Source organism: Rattus rattus, chromosome 2 (genome assembly GCF_011064425.1).
Source record: "Rattus rattus isolate New Zealand chromosome 2, Rrattus_CSIRO_v1, whole genome shotgun sequence".
Lineage (NCBI taxonomy): Eukaryota > Metazoa > Chordata > Mammalia > Rodentia > Muridae > Rattus > Rattus rattus.
In genome coordinates, this window is record NC_046155.1 from 213,688,108 (window position 1) to 213,710,650 (window position 22,543).

The following is a 22,543-nucleotide window of genomic DNA, read 5'->3' on the forward strand; positions in this document are numbered from 1 at the left end:
CCATGCTGCTCATGGGCAGAACCCTTTGTCTACAGAGACGGTGGGTGCTATGAATCAGAGGAACTTGAGTGGAGCCTCAGAAGAGCGTTTGTTCTTGCAAGAGGCGCTTAACTGCATCCTTTGAGCAGGTTCACGTCCCTAGTGATCCTTGCTTTTCAAGAATCCTTTCAAACATTTTTCTTAGCTTCCATTCCCTCTAGTATCCAATTTCTGGCATTTCTTTTTTCTTTCATGTTATTCCTCTTGGTACATGATCCAGGCTGCTGCTTTCTTTTTGTGACAATCCATCAAAGGGAAATCAAAGGACTTCATTTTTTTTTCTTAACCTAATTTTCAATGTATAAATTTCATTGATGCTTGCTGAGTATTCATGATGACAGCCGTCTAAGTATATTCATATTAGTACTGTGGAAGCATTTGGAAATAGGACAATAACTTTAAATTTTACTTAACCAGGGAATATGCAAGGTGCTATCTGTCACTTATTTCACCAATAAAGTTTTATTGAAACACAGTCACATTCATTTTCATAAGTGTAGTATATAGCTATCTCCTCCTTGCAACATTGTGGCTGCATCATAACACAGACCTTAAATCATCTGCAGTATTTACTATGTGCCTTTTATAAATATGTTTTTGATCTCTGACAACTATCACTTAATAAGAACAAGCATTTCATCCGTAAAGATTAAAGAGAACAGAGACTATAAGCAAATTCAAAGATAAAGCAAAATCAAATATGTTTTTGACAACTATTTTGTAGCAAATGATGGGTCTGTTCTGTGATACAAAGAGCCTCACTTTGGAAGGGAAAGGAACCTTAGACCAGATCTTGTCCAGGTCTTCTGTACTTGGGTGACAGTATTTTCTACATTTGCAAAGTCTCTTGTACATGGAACAGAAACCTATGCTTCACATAACTTGTTTGGATTCATTTGCACTAAAATGACAGAGATTTGAAGATCCCGAGAGTCAGTTCACCTTGGACACTAACATTCTTCACATTGCACTGTTTGTTAACAAGACACTGTATTAAAGCTAGTCTGAAAAACAAGAGATTCTTTCTTTGTTTCTATGTTCATGCTTTTCTTAAAGAGAAAACTGTAAGCACAGAGTACACGCTGGGGCAAGTTTCTCTTCTCCCAGGCTTTTGCTTTTCTCATGTACCAAGCTCATGCCCTGGACTCTGCAAGTCTGCACTAGCAGTAGCCGTGGACACCAGTGAACCTTGTACACTAAAGTACTGTAGTCAGTTCTGTGAAGGCCAACTCTACTATGGTCTGACTCTCAACACTCACCTGGAACTGGATGCTTATGAAGTACCAGAAATTAGAAACTAAATTAAACTAGGAATTCTCATTTCCTTTCAAAACTTGATTTTCCTTCAACCACATCAGAAGTCTGTGTGTTCCATCATGCCCCTTCTTCTACCATATACTCTATATGTAACCGATTACTAAGTCCTGTAGAATAGAAACGCTGCAACAATCAGCTGGTTTATTTCCATAGTCCATCCCCTCAGCAAGCATCCTATTTCAAGACTTGAAAATTCCTTCAATTACTCAAACAGATTCTATCTTTTTAATTATTTAAAATTTAATTTTTTAAAATAATTTTTCTGGCATAGGACTCAGAGGCACCTGAACTGAATCTGACCTGAAGGCTTCCTTACTGAGGACCAGCATTCATGGTAACAGAAGGTGTCATGAACATTTCCAAAGCAGAGAAGCACCCAATAGCCCTACCTAGCTACGTTGTCTATGATCCACAACTATCATCACACCTTGATAGCCTTTATAGGTGCTGTAGTGGCACACGTAGGTGGTAGTGGCCAACAGCTCTCTAATTGGACTCACAACCTACTCAACTGGAAGAAATCATGCCTGGTATTGGAAACCTCTTCAACTACCCAGGGCTATGAAAGCCATGGGTCTTAGAGGAGAACACACATTGCTACCTTACTAAACCACCAATATCTCTAACTACAGTCTAAATATTTGTAATTGAACTCACTGGTAAGTATAGTCTTACCCCTCATTAAAGAAAGGTCTTTTTGCAACCATTACAGAAGACCACCGCCAATCAAAATGCAGAATTGTGAAGCTTATGCTTAGTTCCAATTGATACATCAACAACATGTAAGATGATCCTGCGCTTGAGGCATAGAACATTATAGAAGAGATGGTGGGAAGAGTGTAAGAATCTAGTGAACAAGGAGCTTGCTGTAAGATTCTTAGGAATATCAGAGGCTACCCCCATATAGCCTTGCCAACATGACTGACTAAACATAAGCTGAATAAGGATATCAAGGAGAGATATGCCAGAGAAGGAAGTTCAGAGAAAGACCATATGTCTCAACTCTACACACACACACACACACACACACACACACACACACACACACGCACGCAAAACAAACAAACAAAAGTAGGCAACTGAGGAATGCTGAGAGTAGAAGTCTTCCTTACAGAAGGGACACTAATTGATTATTTAATACCAAATAGTCAATCAGGAAAAATATATACATACAAGTAACATTGTATATCCTGAGTAGGTTGTGGTTTTGTGTTTAGAAATTCAATTACAAGGCCATAAATTTGAAAGAGGGCAAGGTATACACCCAAGGTAGAGAGCTTTGGAGGGTGAAAAGGGAAGGGGAAATGATATAATGATATTATAATCTCAAAATAATGAAGGAAATGACTTTTATAAGTATGTGTCTGTGAGTGAATATGTACATATATGTTCAGGTACCTGTAGAGACCAGAGGTGTCTGGTCCCCACACAGGCCCCAGGAGCTGGAAATACTGGTGATTGCAAACCTCCTAAAATAGATGTTGAGAAGCAAACTCAGACCCTTCACAAGAACAGCCCTTGTCTTAACCACAGAGCCACCTGTCCAGTCCCATTTCGGTAGACTTTTAATAAACTTTGACTCTGTGGTCCGCCCAGCTCATTTCCAGCCTGCAGTCAGAAATCTCTAGCAAAGCTCACAATGCAATCCATGACTTTACCTCCTCATAATCTTTACCTTTGACATTCGCTTCCTCTTCTAGATCCCTTATTCTCTACATACTCTGTAGAGGGTTGAATATTCCAAATCTCTTTCAGAGCAATTAGTAATAAATAGATAGTAAGAAATAGTAATAAACATGTCTGCTTGGTTGGGTTCTCGTCATAATCTATGCTATATTAATTCTCTGGACGTTTTTTTCTTTATTAACTTGAGTATTTCTTATCTACATTTCGATTATTATTCCTCTTCCCGGTTTCCAGGCCAACATCCCCCTAACCCCTCCCCCTCCCCTTCTATAGGGGCTTCCCCTCCCCATCCTACCCCCATTACCACCCTCCCCCCAACAATCACATTCACTGGGGGTTCAGTCTTGGCAGGACCAAGAGCTTCCCCTTCCACTGGTGCTCTTACTAGGCTATTCATTGCTACCTATGAGGTTGGAGCACAGGGTCAGTCCATGTATAGTCTTTGGGTAGTGGCTTAGTCCCTGGAAGCTCTGGTTGCTTGGCATTGTTGTTCATATGAGGTCTCGAGCCCCTTCAAGCTTTTCCAGACCTTTTTCTGATTCCTTGAACGGGGGTCCCGTTCTCAGTTCAGTGGTTTGCTGCTGGCATTCGCCTATGTATTTGCTGTATTCTGGCTGTGTCTCTCAGGAGAGATCTACATCCAGTTCCTGTCGGCCTGCACTTCTTTGCTTCATCCATCTTGTCTAGTTTGGTGGCTGTATTTGTATGGGCCACATGTGGGGTAGGCTCTGAATGGGTATTGTTTCTGCCTCTGTTTTAAACTTTGCCTCCCTATTCTCTGCTAAGGGTTTTCTTGTTCCCCTTTTAAAGAAGGAGTGAAGCATTCGCATTTTGGTCATCCCTCTTGAGTTTCATATGTTCTGTGCATCTAGGGTAATTCAAGCATTTGGGCTAATAGCCACTTATCAATGAGTGCATACAAAAATATGGAACACTTCACGATTTTGCATGTCATCATTGTGCAGGGGCCATGCTAATCTCTGTATCGTTCCAATTTTAGTATATGTGCTGCTGAAGCGAGCACTCTCTGGAAGTTTTATATACTCTCCACACTTTACTCAACTCTAAATTCTGTTTCTCTGAACTTCTCTTGCTTGTTCTAACATTTTCAGACTAATACATCTTTCTTCAGGAAAACTCCCTTAACTCATCTGTGACTGTTTATATATGCTTGGCCCCGGGAGTGGCACTATTAGGAGGTGTGGCCTTGTTCGCAGGTGTGTCATGTAAGTAGGCTGTAAGACCCTCATCCTAGCTGCCTGAGAGCCAGTCTTCTCCTAGCAGCCTTCAGAGGAAGAGGTAGAACTCTTAGCTTCTACTGCACCAGGCCTGCCTGGCTACTGCTATGCTCTTACCTTGACGATAATGGATTGAACCTCTGAACCTATAAGCCAACCCAATTAAATGTTGTCCTTATAGGAGTTGCATTGGTCATGGTGTCTGTGAACAGTAGTAAAACCCTGAGACATCATCTAAGATTCAACTAATCATCTACCCTCTCATCCTACAGCATCAGTCAGTAAAAATTTGTTGTACTTATTTCATTGTATGTCAATTACCTTGCTTTCAAACATTTTCTCATTCAGCTGTGTCCTAAAGAAGATACAAGACCTGTTTGATTTTTTTCCACAGTGACTAGATCAAAATTGTGTATCATCAGAGTGACTAAAAATGTATTGCAAATACCAGTAGAAGTTTAGGGCACACTGTTCAAACTCTGACTAGCATTACTACTATCAGCCCATTATTAGAAAAAATGTGAGTTGTTAGTCCAGGAAATCTCCTGCAAAGGGTATCTGAAACTGCATAGGCACTTTCCATTCCATCATCTGACAGGATTAAATGAATTTCAACCTAAAACAGGATGTAACTGTATAGCCTATTCACACTTTTTGCTTCTACTTTGCAAATTTTTATTTATGTCTATATATGTGCACATGATTGTATGAGCCAATGCGTGTAGGTTGCTTGCGAAGCTTCAAGAAGATGTCAAGTCTCCTACAGCTAGAACTACGGTCAGTTGTGAACCACATAATATGAGTGCTGGGAATCAAACTCAGATCCTCTGCAAGAGCAGCCAATGATACCAAGTGCTGATCTGTCTCCCTGGCCCCCATTTTGAAAGTTTTTTTCACAAGGTAGCACCATATAACCCTATAGGTTTTGCTAGCCTTTGGCATACTGACAGCAAAGACACATTCGTTTTTGAACTTGAGAGTTAGGTCAATCTCCTTGACTGATCTCACAAGTCACAATGCTTTTGGTGGAAAGACAACATTAGAAAAATACCAGCAAGTGCTCTGTAATTTCAAGCCACTCCTTTGGTAGGATCCAGAGATATATTTTGTCCTCATGGTCATACCTGTGTTTGATAAAGCAGGTAGAGAGTAACCCAAGATGATACAAAAGACCAACTAAGATCCTATGTAGAGCACGCTGGTGCTTGGTTACTTACTTTGATTAGATTAGTTAGTAAGTGACAGAGTAGGACTTTTACATGGTATAGTAGGTCTCTTTTAATTCCAAAAAGCTTTAGAAAGCATTTAAAGAAGATAAATTCATTTGAAACACTGGTCAGCATTTGTGCCAGGATTCCCTATGCTTAGTGACATTGTCACTGAAAAGAAGTCACTATATCCATTCGCAAGGTAGATAGCTATCATCGTGATGAGCCTTAATCATCTACTCATTGGCACAAGAAAGATTTGTGCCCTTGCCTCTGTAACATTAACTTTCAGCCCTTCATTGCCCCACTGAGAGACTAAAACCCTCTTCCTTTGTCTGCCTCCATATTTTCCCATCCTTTGTCTTCAAATTCCCACAAAAAACAAGAAAATTCATAAGGAGTAATGGCTGAGAACAAGAGACTCTTAATCCATATAGCTAGGTAATTATATAGTTATATATATATATATATATATATATATTACATATATATTTCCACACTGTGTCATGAATGAACTATACCACTAATCAATGAAGCCGGAGTTACAGGCAGTTTTGAGTCACCCAACTATGGGTGCTGAACACGGCCCTTTACAGAAGCATCACGTATTTTTAACTGCCGAGCTGTCTCTGCATCGCACCAGCGAAGCTTCTAAAGCTATTGTGAATAAAATAATGCCTAAAGCAGAAAGAACAGTGAAGTTTTAATAATGCTTCTGGTGTATTGCTTGTATGTTTTGTTTTAAGTAACGTCCTGTCCTCATTCCTTTTGAGTGTTTATAATGTGATTCTGGCAGAAGAAAAAAATTTGAGGCATGTCAAGTTTCGTTTTTATCAGGATCCTTTCCTGCACGTGGCTGTGTTTTTGAGCCAAACCCAGAGGCAGGACTATCACACCATACAGAAATCAGAGTCCCACTCTGCAGTGAGATCTTCTGTTTTCAGCTCATTAGCACTGGCGCCAAAGTAGTAAAAAGTCTGGAGCACATTAGATGGCTTTGATTCAGCACCATTTCCTGTAGCCATGGCTTCAGCTACTAGGGTAACTCTGTGGAGTCACCAATGCTAAAAAGCCTTTTTTTCTTTCTCATTTCCATATAATAACTTGCTAGTGCACTGTCTTACATTTGAGATATGATAATCAACTTGTAATTTTCTGTATATTTTCAATAAACTCATTTGGTATTTAGTTAAGAATTTCTATGTCAGCACTGAAAGAATATTTAGACAAAAACACAACAGCAGCATAGCTAAGAGGCCATTGGTATGTTTTCAAAGAACAGTGGGAAAAGCATTTTATGAGACATAGAGACCACTTAGGATTATCCTTAAGGCATTACAACATCACTTCAATAAAATGACTTTTCCTTGCCATATATTTTCTGGGCCTCTAAGATTTCTGTAATCCATCCTCTCTAATGCTTCATTATTTCTAATTAAGCAATTTCTTATCCATGAGGAAGCAATCGTAGAGTTGTAAAGAGACAAACTGTGAGGAGGCCTCCAGGCCAAGAACATACACATACAAATGCCAAGGTGGCTGCCTCCTAGACCCTAAGTCCAAAGTCTGATCCTCAGAACTCACCAACGCCACTGAAGGTCTCACAGAGAACATAAAAGCTTTGGAATAAACTAATACATACCATCCAAAGAAAAGTTATTGTTCACCATGCACAGTGTTGAATTCTCCAACGTTATGCATATAACATTCACAGTCTAGCAGCACTGCTCATTATAATCTACAACAGATGCGTACCAGAGGATCACAATGGTCCAGTAATGAACATGACAATGATACTCGGGCAGCAAAAGACAAAGCCGTGGTTAAGGGTAACTCTTTCTAACTCAAAATCCAGTGCTGTTAATGGGCAAAGTGTCTCACTGGTTAAAGAAATAATTCCAATTGGAAGTCATAACCCATGCGCAACAAGTATTTCTGTTGAGCTGGACTACTGTCACATGCTATAGCCTTCTGTGGAGTAACCCATGTTTCCTCTGCTTAAATTCTGCTAGTGCCTTCTCCAGAGTCCTTCTCTAGACCCAAGTTTCTATTTCTGACCTTTAACAGGACTTGACTGCCAGTGGTTTATCGCTGAGTCATTGCAGAGCGGGGCCGTTGTGAATGACACCATCCTTACCTTGAATCACCTACTGACCTTGATCCCACTCTTTGGTTATAGCCAGTAACTAACTAAGGAGGAAAGACTAGCCAGATCCACACCCTGAATATTGCTTGGCTCTCATCAAAGTTACACCAAGGCCCACTTTCTCCCATACCCTTTGCTCTTTTCCTCACATGGTCAGAGAAAGCAGTCTCTACTAATCACGTATCCTAAGTGCCTGCTACAGGCTCTGATTTCAGACCCTTCTGCCTCCAACCATTTCTGGCTTCCCGCTCATCTCTGCCTTCTTCAATCCCAATGAGTGCAGTAGAAGCCCTGCCTCCATTGGCCATGTCTTTCTCTGACTATTCAGTTCTCATTATTTTCCTCAACATTCGCACATTGCTTTTGTGTCTGTCTTCTATGACAGCACTTTACCTGTTTCCCCACGAAAATACGAATTTCTTATCTCTAGCCATCATTAGATAATGGACTTTGTTAAAAGAATTTTTTACGGGGCTGGAGAGATGGTTCAGTGGGTAAGAGCAATGACTGCTCTTCCAGAGGTCGTGAGTTCAATTCCCAGCAACCGCATGGTGGCTCACAACCATCTATAATGAGCTCTGATGCCCTCTTCTGGTGTGTCTGAAGACAGTGACCGTGTACTCACATACATACAGTAAATAAATAAAATCTTTGAAAAAAAAAAGTATTTTTTACTCCATTTCTACCTATGACAACACTAAGAACATTAAAGCCACTGATCATCGATTGGATTTGTTTTGAAAGACCAAAATAGGCGTTGTGTTCATTGTGAATATGATCAACAGAATGTTTTTAAAGTGTGTTCTCTATATAATGATTAGTTTGGGTCATTTGTTTGTTTTTATGTTTGTTTATATTTTTTTCTTATTTCAGTCTCCACTGTCTCAGTGATATCAGGCACAGGAGGGGAGAAAGACAAGCTGGTTCTTCTCGACCATCAGAGCTGTGGAGACAAATTCTTCTGATTCAAATGACAGACTGTCACAGAGAAGGAAAGGGTTTCACATGCCAGCTACAAAAAAAAAACAAATGGCTTTGGCTCTTTTTCCTATCTTTCCACATGGCCACCAATAAAACCAGCCATATTCTAAGTAAAATTGGCTCCCCGAGATATGCAAAAGAAGGCTACCAACTCTTACTAGTGACATATCTTGCTTTTAATTCTCATAGTTGAATGTTATTCCCATCCCACATTACAACATAATCCTTTTCCTTCAAAGACAACTAATGCAAGACTTCAAGGGGCAATGAATGATTTTGTAATGGTCATGCAAAGCCAAATCCTAAAAGCCTTTAGGAAGAAGGTGCCTATGTACTTAAAATAAATAAGTCACAATAGGATTGGACATAATTTCCAACAATTGACTATCTTCCTTTTGTAATGGAAATGTATTTGTGATTATTCAGGAATAGGATTTAAAGAAAAGCTGATTAAGAAATACACAAACACACACACACACACACACACTCACACACACATTTGTACTAAATGAAGTTATGCTTAAATCTATTAAACTTTTGAACTTATTCGCTTTCCGTTATAAAGACCTAGATAAGTCATCTTTCCTACCTGCATTCACAAGATGTTAGAAAAATTAAATAGAGAAACCTTTTAGGCACTTACCATTGGCTGGCAGTATTCTACAGAGAAAATGATTAAAGGTGATTAAATTCTCTTCACATTTTAAGTTATGCTGTTGGGCTTTAAATTTTTCACTGAAACAACACCTTTTTAGCCATAGGTTCTTGTCCTAATCTAGCTCTGTCAGGAAAGCACAAGACTCCTGAACATAGGCGCTTACCTTAAATCTTTGTAAATTTGCATTCATTCACAGATTGCTGTGATCAAATCATAACACACATGGCTATGACACTACATTGGGTAAGAATATTATCTGTTTTTAGAATAGTTAAAACTGATCACTTTTAAAATATGAGTGTTAGAAATTTATACTTATTTCTTAAAGATAAACATAAACAAAGAAACTTAAATTTTCTTGAGAGATAGATTCCTAATTTAAATTAATATATTTAACACTGCTTTTTTCCTGCTGGGTCAATCATATTCTTTTTTTTTTTTTTTTTTTTTTTTTTTTTTTTTTTGATGCGTGTAAATGTTTTGCCTGCATGTAAGCTATGCACTGTGTCAATACTTCAAGAGGCCAGAAGGGAGCATTGAACATCCTAGAACTGGAGTTACAGATAGTTTTGAGCTGTCATGTGATTTTTCTTTTCCTCTGGCCATGAGGCCCTCTAAAATGAGTAAATCCTAAGAACATTAATGTATTCCTTTCTGCTTTTCCTATTGTGTAGAACAATGACTGGCACATAGTGGGAGCTCAAACTTATTCACTCAACAAATAAAGAAGCACATGGGTATTGTTTTCCTTGAGATATGTAGACCTAGAGCTGGGACTTCCATGGTCCTTAGAGAGCAAGTAAATTGGGGATGACCCAAGATGTTAAATTACATCTCATACTTTATTCATCCACTGAACGGTAGAGCCTGTGCTTCCCTAGGGAAATAAAGGAATCTCTCTTGGGGATACTTGTTCTCAAAACTGTTCTCCCTCATTTCCTTCCTCCTGAAGCTCATCCAAGGCTTAGACCCTTGATTGACAGGTCTTTCTTTACACTTTCCGGGATGATAGTCTTTACTTAGTAATTTCCTGATAGCTGGGACAGTTCCTGCTGGAGGAAAGGGTCCTCAAGCCTCAAGACGACAACCACCCTTGGAAAATCCATGACATTCAACAGATACCTGAGATTCCTGCTCAATGATACACAAGCTTCATGTAGTGCAGGGTACTCAAAGAGAAATGTCTTTTGTTACTTATCATCCAAGTTGGGATGAGTTCTAGGTAATGCAGCTGCCTTGCCATCAGCCATGTTCCTCTGAGTAACCTACATAAATTCACTGACTAATTCACTAAGCTAGATTTGGGTGGAACTGTTTATCTGATCTGTTGTGAGTGTGCTCCTATCTGGGGTGAAAATATGTTCATATTTCCCCAAGAAAAGTCATTCAAGAATAGTTTTTTTAAGTGTTTGGCAAAGTTACTCATCAAGTACTGTTTGGCATACATTCTGGTCAAATCCTGATCACTATATAAGGCGAGCATCACATCTCTCATTAAGGGGGCCAGGAGTATATTTTGAGCTGGCCATCCTCTGTGTGCTGCTGGTACAATGCACACAGAGACAATCTAACAGTGTTGGGTACGCAAATATTTTATTCAATAAACATTTGGTGAAATTACTGAGATTTTCTTTCTTTGCTGCCTTGTTAAAAAGATAATTTCCTTGTGTCCTTCCTTTTCCAAACTCTACTTCATCATGTCTCTTTGAATGAATGGACTAATTTTCCATGGTTTTGGAAAGAGTGGAAAGCTTGAGTCTATTAGATTTCTGAGTTCTAGGTACACATAGTTTCTTTGCATGTTTGCTGTGTGCTGCAGTGCCTGTCATCTCTGCCTGAGCCCATGCCTAAGGTTTCACAGCAGCAAGAATGCATTGTACTGGTTCATTCTCAGGCATGTTTCTAGTCTGTATTCACAAGAATCGGAAGCAAGGATCTCTAGCAAGTTATACCCAGCGTGGGAGCACTTTTTCATCCACCATAAGTCACTCCATGAAATCTGGACCTTCACTGGTTGTATAACAAAGAAGAATTGTGTCCTTGAAATGTTTTCTATGCAGTGTGTGCACAATGAAGTTTAATTAATCAATTCTAGATTAAAAACAAAAAGACCATTTTTCTCTGTGGAGGATTTTCATTATTACAAGTACCCTATTTGCTGGGCTGATCTTTGCTCTTATAAAGTGTACAGAATTAACCATTTGGTAAAGAGAAAGCTCATTTCTCATCACGCTGACCTATTTTTTTTTCTTAACCTACATCACTTTAAAAAGGTTTACGTGAATGAATAGATACTTTTTGTGAATATTTAGCCTTGATAAAACAATAGAATCATTTATCAAAATAATAAGGGTTTTTCAAGCTATTCAGCTAAAGGCACACACAATGCCTTCCCTGAGGAGAGTTGGCACGCTTGAGCTTGGCTCAAGGAAATCTTGGGAGTTGAAATTATTTTTCTTCTGTTTCTTGTCTTTGTCCACACATACTATTTTATTTTATTTTTAGTTAAAGGTCCTGTGTACTAACCAATAACAGCATAAGATATTTCAAGAAATTATTCACAGAAATTATAAATTACAGAAAAAAATGTATTTCCTAAAAGTTATTTAGCTCCAAAAATCAAGAACTTGAGCAAGGGCTTATTTTCTAAATTAACATGAATAGCAAACATTTGAAAAACCGTCACATTTTAAAATTCATGATCAATTTCTAAGACTGTTCCTTAGCAGAAAAATGAATTCTGAATTTCAGAGACAGGCCAGAGTCAAGGTGAAATTCCACAGATTTAAAGATGTAATTCTAATGGATAACTACTTAAATACTCAAACTATCATGTCCTTCTGTTCTTATTGTAGGCTGGATAAGGGAAGGCAGATCAGACTGGCCTCAGAACTGTAGCAATCCTGCCTTGATCTCAATGTTGGCGTTGCAGGCAGAATCCTTTAAAGGGAGCTTCCGTTTCTTGTAAACTTCTGTGTGGTATTGCTATTCTCTTTTGGCATTTAACAATATCCAGGACACCCCAGATTGGTTTAAACATACACAAAGCAGAGCAGTTTCCATGCTAATCTTTAGAAGAGCAAAGGTATACCAATGGGAAAAACATGTAGAGAGGGGGGAGTTTTTTTCTAGTGCATTTTAATACTTTGATTCTAGACTCAAAAAATGAGAAATTAGAATGTAAATTGAATTAAGAATGATTTAAGGATGGCACGTATAAGCACATGCATCAGAACTACTGACCTCTGTCGGGTCCCCAAAACACATGGGGAAGGAAAGGACTGATTCATGAAAGTTGTCACCTCTCCATGCTGTCCCTGATGGGTATGTGTATGTATGTGTGTGTGTGTGTGTGTGTGTGTGTGTGTGTGTTTATTTACATGTGCATATACACACAAAATGATGATGATGATGATGATGATAATAATAATGATGATGATGATGATGATAATGTGAAAAATTTAAAAGTATGACTCAAATATTTCTCTCTGGAATAACATTGGGCAGCTTTTTGCAGAATAATTTGTGAAAATTATAAAACAAATGGAACTCAAAAGACGATACATTAGCTGTTTGAAGTTTTATATGCCATAAGTAATAATATCATTTAAAATTGTTTGCAGTTTCCAAACACCTACACTCAAAATCTGTTTTAATTTTTTTCTTATTTTCTTTTGAAACTCAGGTTGCTCCTCCCCTCCACTAAAATTAACAAAAGGATAAAATGTGTGATTCAAGTAAACAACCACTAATGAGAATAAATTTTAAAAGTTGAAAATGCCAACTGCGTTGCCTGTTTTAGAATAATAAAATAAATAAGATAATTTGTTTTTGAGCATGTTATAAGAACTGTGTCTTAGGGTCTTATTGCTGTGAACAGACACCATGACCAATGCAAGTTTCATAAAGGGCAACATTTAACTGGGGCTGGCTTACAGGTTCAGAGGTTCAGCCCATTATCATCAAGGAGGGAGCATGGCAGCATCCAGGCAGGCCTGGTGCAGGAGGAGCTGAGAGTTCCACATCTTCATTTGAAGGAAGCCAGGAACAGACAGCATCCTCAGGCAGCTAGGAGGAGGGTCTCCAAGCCCACCCCCACAGTGACACACTTCCTCCAACAAGGCCACACCTTCTAATAGTGCCACTCCCTGGGCCAAGCATATGCAAACCATCACCAACTGCCTCCTATTCTCAGACCTGTTTCTGTACTTGGATAGCCTGAAAGAGTTTCTGCTTGCTACAGTGCATTTAAATGCAAACAGTCTCACTCAACTTGAACTAGAAAAAGATGAAATCACACTGATTAGCCTTGGTGGCCCCGGCCTCAGATGTCAAACAGCAACATCAAACTATTCTGCTCGGAAACATGTATTCTGGAGTATTTCGGTTTGCTCATGCACTGATGAGCTCGGCACTCCTCAAAAGTATAAATCCCTTCTTCCAATTGCTATTTGCCAAAAACATATATTTGAGATAAGATTCGTGAGTGTTTTGGAGGTGTCTTTTCTGGTGATTTAGAGTGTCTCAACAGCACGCTGTTCCCTGTGGACTCCTGGGATATCACTGGGCTTCACTTTATGAGCCTCCCGTATAAATTGTTCATGAGGGGGACTCCTCTTACCAACTCCAGAGACAAGAATGCAGCCTGTACGTTTATGTTACAGGTTTATGGTGATAGATTGTTCTTGCCACAGAACTGGAAGCAGCCCAAGCCAGTTTATAAAATCTGTTAACAGAAACAGTCCTCACACTGACGCACCCTCATTTACTGAGCAACCAAACTATGGGACACATATTCAAATTCTCTAGATGCAATCAGAGTTGCCCTTCTATAGGAGGAAGTATGTATATAATAAGGACAGGAGTTTTAGGATTTTAGCCTTCAGTTCTCATTTGTGAAACTTAAATGCAGGTGACTCATTTGACTGATAAAGTGCTTTCTGTTTTGAGTGATGTATTTGTCAAAACATGCAAGTTTGCAATGTTGCAATATAATGGAAGGAGACTGAAGTTTGCCTACAACATGGTGCTCACCTCTTTTGTGTATGTCTGGTTCTACACATATACACTTAAAGCCAGAGGTCAACCTTGGGTAGCATTTCTCAAACGGGGTCCACTTTTTTTTTTTTTTTTTTGAGACTTTCTATTAATGGCCTGGAATTTGCTGATTAGCCGAGGTTAGTAAGCCCCAGAGGTCTCCCTGCCTTTGCCACCCGAATGCTGAGATTGTAGAAGTGGATCGTCTTTTTCTGCTTACTAATGTGGGTCATCCTGAGGATTAAGTTCAGTAACCATGATGGCACAGCCAACACATTATGGGTTGAGCTGTTGTTACAGACCCCAAAGTTCATCTGCATACATTCGAACCTATTGTCAATAATTGCTTCTCTAAACCAACATCTGGAAGGAGAAATTCAAAAAGTTGTGGATCTTTTGTCTGTGAGTGCTCTGGAGCACCCTGGCCTGTGAAATTAGGCCAGCATTCACGATGGGAGAGGTGAATTGTATTTGACAACGTATTTGCAAGCACTGTGTAATGAACCTTCAAACTTCAATTAGAACCTATCAGAAAGAAAAACAAACACAATTTCACTAAAATGCTGCTTTCAGGAGAAAAGCAAGTCAGCTGGAAAATACAAGTTCAACATCATTGGTTACTCATCAGCCGTCCACATCCCGTGGCAGGTATCATAGAAAAGACAGATTTTTGAAAGGCAATAATAGAGCTCACTCTTACTTTTAAATTCGGGATATTAAGCACACGTGATATTCTTTGAATTGCAACAATTCCATACTCCAAACTTTAATGGTTTCTCTTCACTTACCTCAAAAGAAAATAATATTTTCCCCAAGTGCATTGGAAGCCACTGTTTATTAAAGGTGATCAGAAATTCATAGCTCCAAAGGAATACAAAATCTTCTGGAGACAGTTCAGAAGCACAGAAAGAACCAACATGTTGGGAGAAATTAATCTAGAAGGACGCAAAAGGTTCATATCCTGAACTTGTGACGTGCTTCCTGTACCATAATTTAAACTATTTGGGTGATGAATTTCTGAGTGTTTCACACAGACAGCATTTCAACAAATGTTTTCGTCAGCTAAAATGCTGAAGCCAGCTTGCTTGTAACCTCTGCCACCAACGGTATTAGGAGTCTGCAGACATTTTAACTATGGGAAAAACAGACACGAAGGGGGCAAAATGATAAGCCCAGTTAGTTCAGACATGGAACAGGGCTGCCATTGCTGATGATGTAAATTACAATGGGGGTATCTGGCTTCTTCAAGGTTTTACTGAGACATTTTGGAGCAAGTTCTCTATGGATGAAACATGTTGATTTAAATTTCCTGGTGTGGAAAGAAAACACACGGTGGGGTTTATTGAAAATGAATTCTGCAGATAGCCATATGGAATCACTTCACATAAAACAAGACTTGAACAGCATTTTTATGGCCAGAGATACTGTGTACCAAGAAACAAATCAGATTTACCAAAATACTCAATACCATCCCAGGGTTTTCCATAATCCATATTGAGGGAGAAGGAGTGTATATTTTAAAGTGTCTATGTTTGTGTGTCTGTATGTGTCTATGTATGTCTAGGTGTGTGTGCGTGCGTGTGTGTGTGTGTCTATGTATGTCTAGGTGTGTGTGTCTATGTCTGCACCTGTGTTTCTGTGTGTCTTTGTATGTAGGTGTTCTTGCAGCTGGAGGTACTAGAGTTGTGAGTTGCCCAACATGAGTGGTGGAATTTAAACTTGAGTCATGTGCAACAATAGTGTGTAATCTTAAACACTGAGTCATGTCTCTGTCCCTACAACTGGATTTATCAATCACTCCACTAGCTCCAATGTATTCAACATTCATGGAAAGGCCTTGGGTTAAATTTCTAGATTCATTGTGCTCATAAGATCATAGATTAAGAGAAATGCTACTTTGACACTTAGTAATTTAAAACCACTGCCCAATATCTAACAACATTGAGTGTAGTTAAACTAAAGTTTCATTGTCTTTTTTTTCTTAATGGAGAAAAGCTTCCTCACAAAAAGCTTGCAACTGAAAAAACATGTGAGGCCAACACCTTTTTTTCCGTAATAACATAACACACATAAAAGAACCAAATTCACAGCTGGACAACTAGTAAAGTGACTGCCACATAAGCATGAGGAACTTGAGTTTGATCCCCAGAATCCACATAAGGTATTTTGTCTATGCTCGTAATCTCAGAACTGGGAGGTAGAGACAAACCGATTCCTGGGCTTTTTAACAGCCAGAGAGCTTGTCTAATCAACAAGTTCTAAGCAAGCCAATGAGAAAACCTTGCAAATAGCAAAATACAAAACTAATAAGAAAAAAATGACAAACAGGAAACAGCTCCTGGAGAATGATATGACACCCACTGTTGACCTCAGGCCTTCGCATGCACACAGACACATACATAGGTACTCATATATGAATTCATGCAATACACACACACACACACACACACACACACACACACACACACACACACGTGCAGCTTCATGGCGTTATTCTTGATGTGATCATAGTATAAACGGGGCTTAGAATCACTACCTCTCAGAAGCAGGGGGACTGAGAAGGTATCATATTTTTGCCTCACAGGAAAAGTAGCCATTCTTAGAACTTGGGCTAAACAGGGCCATAAATACACATTCATTAAATAATCCTAATACAAAACTTGCTGAAATAGGACTTATCGAAGGAATAAAAAAGGTGCATAAGCATTAGATAACCAAGTAAAAGATGACAGCAATTAAAAAAGAGGAACGTATGAGAGAGGATCGAAAAATGGATGGAGTGGAGGTGGCTCAGAGTGATATGGAGGGGTCCTTCAATACAGAGGAACAAGCCACAGCAGTTGGTGTTGCTAAGTCCCTGAAATTTTCTGAAATGTGTGGAATGAAATAATGCATAAGGATACAGGAAGTACTGAGGTTGTGAAAGTTAGTTTCCCATGTCTTTCTGCCAGGCCTATAAAGCCTAGCTACTAAACCCACGCTAGCAGGAGTCATGAAGGACGGATGTACTCTTTAGAGTGATGGTTCTCAACCTCCTTAATGGTGCGATCCTTTAATACAGTTCCTTCAGTTGTGGTGAGCCCAACCATAGAATTCTTTCATTGCTAATTCATAACTGTAACATTACTTCTAATTTACATAATTTTAAATCATTATGTAAATAGTTTTGGAGACAAAGGGTTGTGACCCACAGGTTGATAATTGCTGCTCTAGACACGTTGACCTGCTAACTCTTTAGTGTTCGTGAAGTAGATAAGAAGAGTAAGGGAATATTCCATATTGAAAACAAAAAGTAAAATCCCTTATACTGAAGAGAGCTAATTATTCTGTTCTCTTAACCCACTTCATCTCCAATAGAAAGAGCAACTGACAGAAGTTTGGAAAATATCTGTCCATAAAAACAATTTGCACTTATTGTAGGACACAATAAGTCATACTAGAGTTAATATACTTTTCAGATATCCATTCATTTCACAATGTTGGTGATCCCAATTAAAATTAGACAGCCAAATTTATTCATAACTTTTATATTTGACCTGGAAGGTGGAAGAGTGGAACACAAAAAATATGTGTGAGGTACTTAAGGAAGCTATAGCAACTTTCTAAACTCAAAACTCAGAGAAGCAGCAAAACCTATGATGCACATGAAAAAAAAAAACACATGGGAACACTTTGAATGGCATTTTAATGGGTATTCTAAGTATAAAATAATTATCAAAATTAAAATTATAGTGCCAAAACAGCTATAAGAAATCAAAGATGAAACCTTCCAAGTGGGGGGGGTAAAAATGAAAGTAAAAAGAATGAAATCAAGCAATTAAGAAATAACAAAAATTAAATCATTGATCTCTAAATGCAGCATATAACTAAGAGTTATAGAGATACAGAATTCCAGGCAGTGACCCATGTGATGGGTTAATACCATATACAGTCATATGACAATTTATTAATAATCAATACAAAGATCAGAGCCATGTGTTTGAAGGTTAAGAGACATTCATAGCATAAGGTTTTCATCATTAACTGCAGAATATTGTAGATCAAGATGTGACTTCAAAAGTATAGCGAGATGACCAAAATAAAGAAAAAAGAAAAAAAAAAGTATAGCGAGATGAAACTTAACTTGTACATAAGATATGTTGGATGAGGAAAGCTGGCAAGACCTCTCTACTGCAACGGAAAAAAAAATAAAATAATTTAACAAATATTTTTGCATCATCTAAGCACGTTTCCTGTTTGTTTCAGTAATTGCAATCCAACACAAGTCCTTACACAATCTATGCACTCTAACACAAGACCTTAAACAAGCGAGGCAATTGAATAGAGGTCCGTACACAAGCTAAGCAAACTCCCTACCACCCAGGTATATTCAAAGCCTTCTGGGCTCTTTTATAGATGTACAGTGATGTGTATAGTAGATTTGAATATGTCAATTATTAAAAAGAAAAGAAAGTAGGAGGACAGTGAGAAGGTTCAGTAGGTAGAGGTACCTGGAGATACACCCAATGACCTGACTTTGATTTCCAGGGCACACATGATTTTTTCCTGAGCTAGACATGTCGACTGTGGAAATTCTGTACCCCCGCAAACATGTAGACATAATTAAATATAATTTAAAAATTTTCAAAACTTAATTTCTCCACCTTATCATATTTTTATTTTTCTCAGAGAGCATGAGGTATTGTGAGTGAAGCAAAGATACACAATAAGGGTTTCTTTAGGGAAGTGGTCTGTACAGTGTATTTAAAGATAAGAAAGGAAAACAAATTGGGACCAAGTTCAGGAAACCAAGATTAGTAGGGCAGAATCAATTTGCGAACCTACATGAAGAGGTACAAGGCGACTTCCTGGGAATGGTCCATTTTCTTAGTTTTCAGTAAGAGGGGAAGCCATGAAGACTTTTTGGGAGGAAGAATTCCATGGAGTGGCCCATAACAATGGGTCAAAATCATACATAATCACATGACATTTTTGTCCCTCATGAGGGACAAGGGTAGGATATAAGACAAACTATACACATAATTTTATTGCATAATAATATAATAAAAACTATAATTTTTAAGTCTTATTTTTATGACTTTAATATAAAGTAAGAAAGATAAAATGCATTAAACATATAAATGACACTTTGAAATTTTCTTCTCAAAGGAATTCAGACTTTAATGACACCATTTGGAAGTCACAGAAAAACTTTCCACAGAACAAGAATGTTAACAGAAAAGAAATAGTTTTGGAGGATCATGTCTTGAAATAAAATTAAATTTAAATGATACAGGATGGGACAGGAGAGAACCACAAGTAGAGAAATGCTTTTGCAAAATGTTAATGTTTTCCGAGTTTGAGAAAATTGTATATTTCCTAATCAGAATCTAACAACACATGCTAAATATTAGCAAACCTTATTTTTGACTGATGTGATTATTTCTACTTGTATGAGTTTTTCATAATTTAATAACAGTATGCTATATTCTCGGACCAGGAAACAGAACATGTGACAAGAGAATAGAAGGAGAAAGCAGAATCAGGCTATAGAACTTCACTGAGACACATTCTTTCCTCTAATGGCTAAGGATTTTCAAGGGAGACCTCAAATTGGTAAATGACACATCTCTGTGACTGTGAGAATCACAGAAAGAACCGTATTTAAGTGACAGCTCTCAAGCAAGAGGCAGAAAATGGGCCTGAAGTATTATACGGATGAAAACACTCCACATTACACTTGTCAGTGACAAGTTCTGAGATCTCAAGAACCTATTGTCACTTGCTGTAAAGTACTCCTCAAAGACAACAAATTCTGGGCACCGAGACAGCCAGCACGATCAATGAAATTATTCCTCATCACTGGACTCCAAAATAGTGGAACATCTCTCCACCCACTCACACATACATACAGTCCTATGGAAATACACCTACAAGATCTGATGGATGACAAAGAATAAAACTCTCATAATGCAGACACTGAAGGACAGACATAGTCAATCCTTGGTGCTTACAAAATTTGTTCTGTCCACCACACCACACCACACCCATATCCGTCATAGACACCAAAATCTGCTGCCAAACTTCCCTATGCAAAATGGTGTGGCATTTTCATATACCAAGTACACATTTTCCTATCTACTCTCTTCATTTCTTGTCTCACCTAATATGAAGTAAGCGTGTGTGTGTGTGTGTGTGTGTGTGTGTGTGTGTGTTCATTTATGAGTAACAATAAGAAATCTGTGCATGTTCAGTATACATGCAATTTTGCCCAGCAATTTTTCCACTGGTAATTAGTTGTGTCAGTAAGGTTCTGGACCTGTGGATGGGGATGCCAATTGTATCTCAGCCTGGGGAAAAAAGGGGGGAGGGAGGGAGGGGAGGGAGAGAGAGAGGCAGACCCAAGGGCCATGCCCTTTGAAATCTACAAATGACATAAACATTAAAACTAGAAATACGGGGTTGGGGATTTAGCTCAGTGGTAGAGTGCTTGCCTAGCAAGTGCAAGGCCCTGGGTTCGGTCCCCAGCTCCGAAAAGAAGAAAAGAAAAGAAAAAAAAACTGGAAATACATCAAACTCTGGCAGAGCCCAGGCAGTAGACCTGGTTTTTTTTACCTTGAATGTGAAATGTTTCCAGTGGGCTCAGGTATTTGACCATTTGACCATAGGGCTGTTTTAGAAAGGTCTGAAAACTTTAGGAGGCAGAGATGTAGATGACCATGGCCAGCCTGAAGAACATATAGCCAGTCTTCACTTCCTGTTTTCTCTATTCTTCCTGAGTGTGGTCACAATGTGATGGGCTGACCTCTTTCTCCCATGATGCTATACCCTTCCACCATGATGAAAGGATCTGCTGGGACCATAAGCCAGAAGAAATCTCTTCTTCCCTTGAATTGCTTTTTGTCAGGAGTTTGTCCAGAGCAACAGGAAGATTCACTGAAACATTCTTCAGGCACACAGGAGTAAAGAAATGAAGACAAAAGGAATCGCAAATATCAAACCTATAGGATCTAATTAATGGCCTTGAACAAGATGATGCCCATATGAATTCACAGAGACTGAGACAGCCTGAACAAAGCCAGCACGGATCCGCACCAGTCAGGGTCCTGGAGCTAAAGGGAGAAGTGGACGCATGTCCCCACCCATTCCTAGCTCAGAAGCAATCTGATAACCACTTGTAAATGAGAATTCCGTTTTCACCAGGGGAGTCTCACTGGGGAAACAAAGTATTCTGAAGCATAGGTTGCAAGCCCAGCCATAGACAAGAAACAAATGTAACACTGTCTTTGGAGGTTCCTTATCTCATAATGTAGCATTGTTTCTTTTTACACTCTGGAGCCTTTGCACATATATTGTGGCTTCCAGTTTAGTGGATTTATGGGATTCCAGAGTGTGCCAATTAGTGGGTCTCTGCTTCTTATGCCTCCTCTTGGGGGTCTTTCCTTCTGTTTGTTTTGTCCTATTCTGATGTGTTCTTTTTTCCATTTGCTTTTGTTAGATTTCATCTTACTAGTATCCTTTAGAAGACAGCTTGCTTTCTAACAAGAGATCAAAATGGGGTGGATCCAGACGGGAGGAGAGGCGGGAAATGAAGGGAACTGAGAAGAGTAGAGGGAGGGAGGGGGAATTGTAACCAGGATATATTATATAAGAAAAATCTATTTTTAATAAATGTAAACATAATTAAACACACTCTAGCTCTTTTTGGGTTGCTGTTAGCACAGTACCTCTTCCCTACCTCTTTATGATTAAGTCTGTAGGTAAAGTAAATGTGTGTACAACATTTACACAGCTATATCGTATCAGTTAATATACTCTGTTAGGGGTGGGGAGGTGGGAAAGGGTGGGTGGCTGGGTGGGGGAAAGGGGATAACATTTGAACTATAAATAAAAATATCCAATAAAGAAAAAAGAAGAGGGGCTGGAGAAATGGCTTAGTAGTTAAGAGCACCGACCTGCTCTTCCAGAGGTCCTGAGTTCAATTCCCCACAACCATCCCTCTTCTGGTGTGTCTGAAGACAGCTATAGTGTATTCATATAAATAAAAAGTAAATTTAAAAAAAGAACAAAGAAATATACTCTGACAGTGTTTCTTTTTTTTAAGTAAATTCATATAAAGTAAAAGTTACAGTTAACTGAAAGAATAGTCCACATTTCCTAATTCACCCAGAAATTAGTTGGTACATTGCTCATAATGAATACTTATAAGAAAAGAAAAATCACTTAACAAAACAGTGTAACTTAGGAATACATC

At 38.7% G+C, this 22,543-nt stretch overlaps 1 non-coding gene across 1 annotated transcript; it reads right to left on the reverse strand.

The window, feature by feature from the left end:
- Positions 1-3,962: 3,962 nt before the first annotated feature.
- Positions 3,963-4,066, reverse strand: LOC116894858. Its single transcript, XR_004387072.1, has one exon. It is a non-coding gene; the product is annotated as a U6 spliceosomal RNA (small nuclear RNA).
- Between the last annotated feature and the right edge of the window lie 18,477 nt (positions 4,067-22,543).